At 41.8% G+C, this 6,760-nt stretch overlaps 1 long non-coding RNA gene across 1 annotated transcript in view; it reads right to left on the bottom strand.

Annotated features, from left to right (window-relative positions):
- Nucleotides 1-1,654: 1,654 nt before the first annotated feature.
- LOC130357566 (uncharacterized) overlaps nucleotides 1,655-6,760 on the bottom strand; it is a 27,915-nt gene continuing 22,809 nt past the window's right edge. Inside the window, exon 3 of the long non-coding RNA XR_008889177.1 lies at nucleotides 1,655-1,999. This is a non-coding gene — a long non-coding RNA (uncharacterized LOC130357566). The remainder of the gene's footprint in view (nucleotides 2,000-6,760) is intronic.

Genomic DNA, 6,760 nt, shown 5'->3' with positions numbered 1-6,760 from the left:
ATTGTCCTGTATGAGATGATATCATGTGACCTCATTGTCCTGTATGAGATGATGTCATGTGACCTCATTGTCCTGTATGAGATGATGTCATGTGACCTCATTGTTCTGTATGAGATGTCATGTGACCTCATTGTCCTGTATGAGATGTCATGTGACCTCATTGTCCTGTATGAGATGTCATGTGACCTCATTGTCCTGTATGAGATGATGTCATGTGACCTCATTGTCCTGTATGAGATGTCATGTGACCTCATTGTCCTGTATGAGATGCTGTCATGGGACCTCATTGTCCTGTATGAGATGCTGTCATGGGACCTCATTGTCCTGTATGAGATGATGTCATGTGACCTCATTGTCCTCTATGAGATGCTGTCATGGGACCTCACTGTCCTGTATGAGATGATGTCATGTGACCCCATTGTCCTGTATGAGATGATGTCATGTGACCTCATTGTCCTTTATGAGATGATGTCATGGGACCTCACTGTCCTGTATGAGATGATGTCATGTGACCTCATTGTCCTGTATGAGATGATGTCATGTGACCTCATTGTCCTGTATGAGATGTCATGTGACCTCATTGTCCTCTACGAGATGATGTCATGTGACCTCATTGTCCTGTATGAGATGATGTCATGTGACCTCATTGTCCTGTATGAGGTGATGTCATGTGACCTCATTGTCCTGTATGAGATGATGTCATGTGACCTCATTGTCCTGTATGAGATGATGTCATGTGACCTCATTGTCCTGTATGAGATGTCATGTGACCTCATTGTTCTGTATGAGATGATGTCATGTGACCTCATTGTCCTGTATGAGATGTCATGTGACCTCATTGTCCTGTATGAGATGATGTCATGTAACCTCATTGTCCTGTATGAGATGATGTCATGTGACCTCATTGTCCTGTATGAGATGATGTCATGTGACCTCATTGTCCTGTATGAGATGTCATGTGACCTCTTTGTCCTGTATGAGATGCTGTAGCCCATCTGTTGTGCGGTTGTGATACATAGTAGAAGGGGGGTCTGATACTGACATTAGTATAACTGAATCATTAGTTTTAGTAACACTATTTTTATTATTTTAATAGTAATAATAATAAGTTTTTAATATTATTATTATTATTGCTTTATGTCATATTTTAAAAATTGTATTCATTATTATTGAACTATTATTATTGTTATTATTGCTTTATGTATTATATTTATTTTTTAAATGATTATTTAGTTAGTTATTATTGAACTATTATTATTGTTATTATTGCTTTATGTATTATATTTATTTTTTAAATTATTATTTAGTTAGTTATTATTGAACTATTCTTATTGCTTTATGTATTATATATATTAATTGTTATTTTGTTAGTTATTATTGAACTATTATTAATATTCACTAATAATAAATAATATTTATGCTTTATTATCATCACCGATATTTTTAGCTTTCATTATGTATGTATTATGTTCCATTCTTATCCTCTATATCAGTGGTCTCCAACCTGCGGACCTCCAGATGTTGCAAAACTACAACTCCCAGCATGCCCGGACAGCCAACGGCTGTCCGGGCATGCTGGGAGTTGTAGTTTTGCAACATCTGGAGGTCCGCAGGTTGGAGACCACTGCTCTATATAAAGAGTTCTTATCCCTGTGTGTCACATTTTATCCGCCTTTCCGCCATAATTTCCATCTCCTGGCGGAGGTCGGGGTTCTTCTGGTAGGACATTGCTGTGGGATATAGGACATCATGGAGGTGTCTGACGCACTTGGCTCCCAACCTGCTGTGTGATTGCTGGCAGCGGCCGTCTCCTCTCCTGGTCTCCGGGTCCTGTCCCTTCCCCCCTGGTGGTGTTCCTGCGTCTTCCCATGTTTGTCTCCAGATCACAGCTGAGCAGGTCCTTCCCTCGGAGCAGGGACACCTGTCATCCCGATTACATCTCAAGGTGGATTCCATGAGAGGATGAACCCGGATGCCACTCTAAGTCCATCCAATGTACCTGTATATACAGACATATGGGATAGGAAGGGGTCAATGTACCTGTGTATAAAGACATATGAGATAGAATGTCATCCATGTACCTGTGTATACAGACATATAGGATAGGATGTCATCAATGTACCTGTGTATACAGACATATGGGATAGGAAGGGGTCAATGTACCTGTGTATACAGACATATGGGATAGGAAGGGGTCAATGTACCTGTGTATACAGACATATGGGATAGGATGTCATCAATGTACCTGTGTATACAGACATATGGGATAGGATGTCATCAATGTACCTGTGTATACAGACATATGAGATAGAATGTCATCAATGTACCTGTGTATACAGATATATAGGATAGGATGGGGTCAATGTACCTGTGTATACAGACATATGGGATAGAATGTCATCAATGTACCTGTGTATACAGACATATAGGATAGGAAGGGGTCAATGTACCTGTGTATACAGATATATAGGATAGGATGGGGTCAATGTACCTGTGTATACAGACATATGGGATAGGATGGGGTCAATGTACCTGTGTATACAGATATATAGGATAGGATGTCATCAATGTACCTGTGTATACAGACATATGGGATAGGATGGGGTCAATGTACCTGTGTATACAGACATATGGGATAGGATGTCATCAATGTACCTGTGTATACAGACATATGGGATAGGATGGGGTCAATGTACCTGTGTATACAGACATATGGGATAGGATGTGGTCAATGTACCTGTGTATACAGACATATGGGATAGGATGGGGTCAATGTACCTGTGTATAAAGACATATGAGATAGAATGTCATCCATGTACCTGTGTATACAGACATATAGGATAGGATGTCATCAATGTACCTGTGTATACAGACATATGGGATAGGATGTCATCAATGTACCTGTGTATACAGACATATGGGATAGGATGTCATCAATGTACCTGTGTATACAGACATATGGGATAGGATGTCATCAATGTACCTGTGTATACAGACATGTTCAGATATCACTGTGACCCCCAGCGGAGGATGAGACAAGTAGCTCAGATATATTAACTCCTTAACGACGCAGGACGTATATCTATAGCCATCAACGGCCGGGACCTGCGGCTAAAGTTGTTTGCCACGTCTGAAGTGCAAGCTTCCCGGCTGCTCAGTCAGACCGCTGCGGTGAAATCGTGGCGTCCCGAAAAGCTTGCAGGACGTGAGGAAGATCCCAACCTACCTCCTGCCAATGACTTGTCCGTGCCTGAGGTCCAGGCAGGAGCAGGCGATAACACTGATCAATGACATGTTAATGCATGGCATTGATCAGTATAAGAGATCAGTGTGTGCAGTGTTATAGGTCCCTATGGGATAACAATGATCAGTATACGAGATAAGTGTGTGCAGTGTTATAGGTCCCTATGGGATAACAATGATCAGTATAAGAGATCAGTGTGTGCAGTGTTATAGGTCCCTATGGGAGCTATAACATTGCAAAAAAAAAAAGCGAAAATGAAGTGTTAATAAATGTGAATTAACCCCTTCCCTAATAAAAGTTTGAATCACCCCCCTTTTCCCATAAAAAAAACTATGTAAATAAAAATAAATATAAACATATGTGGTATTGCCGCGTGTGTAAATGTCTAACCTATAAAAATATCGTTAATTAAACCACACAGTCAATGGCGTACGCGCAAAAAAATTCCAAAGTCCAAAATAGCGTATTTTTGGTCACTTTTATACCATAAAATAATGAATTGAAAGCGATGAAAAAGTCCAATCAAAACAAAATGGAGCCGCTAAAAACTTCAGATCACGGCGCAAAAAATGAGCCCTCATACCGCCCCAAATGCGGAAAAATAAAGTTATAGGGGTCAGAAGATGACAATTTTAAACGTATACATTTTCCTGCATGTAGTTAGGATTTTTTCCAGAAGTGCGACAAAATCAAACCTATATACCGTATTTTTCGCCGTATAAGACGCACTTTTTCTTCCCCAAAACTGGGGGGGAAAAGTCGGTGCGTCTTATACGGTGAATACACCCCTATCGCGGCGGTCCCTGCGGCCATCAACGGCCGGGACCCGCGGCTAATACAGGACATCACCGATCGCGGTGATGCCCTGTATTAACCCTTCAGACGCGGCAATCAAAGCTGACCGCCGTGTCTGAAGGGAAAGGGACACTAACCCGGCTGTTCAGCGATTTCACCGCGGCGTCCCGAACAGCCCGACTGAATAGCCGGGTTAGTGCTTACAGGACACCAGGAGGGACCTTACCTGCCTCCTCGGTGTCTTCTCCGTTCAGGGATCCCCTGTATGGCCGGCACTCTCCTTCCTCGTCATCACGTTGTCGCGTACGTGCGTCGGCGTGCGTAACGACGTGATGGCGGCGACGGAGAGCGAGGATACCCGGCCGGCAGCAGAGACGTTCCGGAGCGACGGGGACGCGGCGACAGCGATGGAGCGACGTCCAGGGCAGCGGTGACGGGTCCGGAGCGGCGGGGACACGTGAGTATTACCTCCTATGCAGTGGTCTTCAATCTGCGGACCTCCACATGTTGCAAAACTACAACTCCCAGCATGCCCGGACAGCCAACGGCTGTCCGGGCATGCTGGGAATTGTAGTTTTGCAACATCTGGAGGTCCGCAGGTTGAAGACCACTATTGGGTTCAAAATCTTTCTTTTTTTAGATTTTGCACCTATAAATTGGGTGCGTCTTATACGCCGGTGCGTCCTATAGGGCGAAAAATACGGTAAGTAGGGGATCATTTTAACCGTATGGACCTACAGAATAAAGATAAGGTGTCATTTATAACAAAAAATTTACTGCGTAGAAAAGGAAGCCCCCAAAAGTTACAAAATGGCGTGTTTTTTTTTTTTTTTCAATATTGTCGCACAATGATTTTTTTTAGTTTTGCCGTAGATTTTTGGGTAAAATTACTGATGTCATTACAAAGTAGAATTGGTGGCGCAAAACATAAGCCATTCTGTGGATTTTTAGGTGGAAAATTGAAAGGGTTATGATTTTTAAAAGGTGAGGAGGAAAAAATGAAAGTGCAAAAACAGAAAAACTCTGAGTCCTTAAGGGGTTAACCATTACGTCCTACATAAGGGCGATGACTCCGCGAGCAGCCGCAGCGCCGTAACCTGATCATCGCTGTGGAGACGGTTCTGGGATGTAATGAGGTTTGTGTAATAATCATCTATAGGGATGAGATCCCTGCAGAACGTTAGATCCAGTGATACATTGTAACGTGTGCGGGCGCCGACCTCACGTATCACGTGACTAATGTCACAACTATTTGGCGCTGTACTTCTCTAATTATGACGTTCTTTGGGTCTTATATTTTATAATATAGTTTATGTGGGAAGAATATGGGCACTAATTGGCATTTTATTACTCTATATGGGTAAAATATGGCGCTCTCTGGGTATTATATGAATCTATATACAGTGGGGATCGAAATTTTGGGCCCCCCAGGTAAAAAATTGTATTAATGAGCATAAAGAAGCCAAGGAAAGAGGGAAAAATCTCCAAAAGGCATCAAATTACAGAATAGACATTCTTATAATATGTCACCAAAAGTTAAATTTTATTTCCATCATTTACACTTTCAAAATAACAGAAAACAAAAAAATGGCATCTGCAAAAGTTTGGGCCCCCTGCAGAGTTAATATCTTGTACTGCCCCCTTTGGCAAGTATAACAGCTTGTAAACGCTTTTTGTAGCAGCCAAGAGTCTTTCAATTCTTGTTTGAGGTATCTTTGCCCATTCTTCCTTACAAAAGTCTTCCAGTTCTTTGAGATTTCTGGGCTGTCTGTCACGCACTGCTCTTTTAAGGTCTTTCCATAGATTTTCAATTATGTTGAGGTCAGGAGATTGTGAAGGCCATGGAAAAACCTTCAGTTTACGCCTCTTGATGTAATCCCCCATGGATTTCGAGGTGTGTTTAGGATCATTATCCATTTGTAGAAGCCATCCTCTCTTTAACTTCAGCTTTTTCACAGATGGCATCAAGTTAGCATCCAAAATTTGCTGAAATTGTATTGAATCCATTTTTCCTTCTACTCGTGAGATGTTCCCTGTGCCACTGGCTGCAATACAACCCCAAAGCATGATTGATCCACCCCCATGCTTAACAGTTGGACAGAGGTTCTTTTCATTAAATTCTGTTCCCCTTCTCCAAATGTACCTTTGCTCATTCCGGCCAAAAAAGTTCAATTTTAACCTCATCGGTCCACAGAACTTGTTTCCAAAATGCATCAGGCTTGTCTATATGTTTATTTGCAAAGTTCAAACGCTGATTTTTGTGGTGAGGACGTAGAAGAGGTTTTCTTCTGATGACTCTTCCATGAAGACCATATTTGTACAAGTATCTCTTTATAGTGGAATAGTGGACCACAACTCCAGTGTCTGCCAGATCTTTCTGGAGGGATTGTGCAGTCAAAAGTGGGTTTTTAATTGTTTTTCTCACAATCCTGCAAGCTGTTCTGTCTGATATTTTTATTGGTCTTCCAGATCTTGCATTAACTTTTATTGTTTCTGATGACTGCCATTTCTTAATTACATTCCGAACAGAGGATATTGACATCTGAAAACGTTTTGCTATCTTCTTATAACCTTCTCCAGCTTTGTGAGCGTCAACTATTTTCAGTTTCAGATTTCTAGACAACTGCTTAGAAGAACCCATGGTGCTGATTGTTGGGGCAAGGTCAGATGAGTCTGGGCATTTAAAACCTTTGAGATTGACATCACCCGGTCTTCCCAGAT

The sequence above is a fragment of the Hyla sarda genome, chromosome 2, assembly GCF_029499605.1.
Source record: "Hyla sarda isolate aHylSar1 chromosome 2, aHylSar1.hap1, whole genome shotgun sequence".
NCBI lineage: Eukaryota > Metazoa > Chordata > Amphibia > Anura > Hylidae > Hyla > Hyla sarda.
Note: the sequence above shows the minus strand (reverse complement) of the source record. Positions and strands in the feature narration are given on the sequence as shown.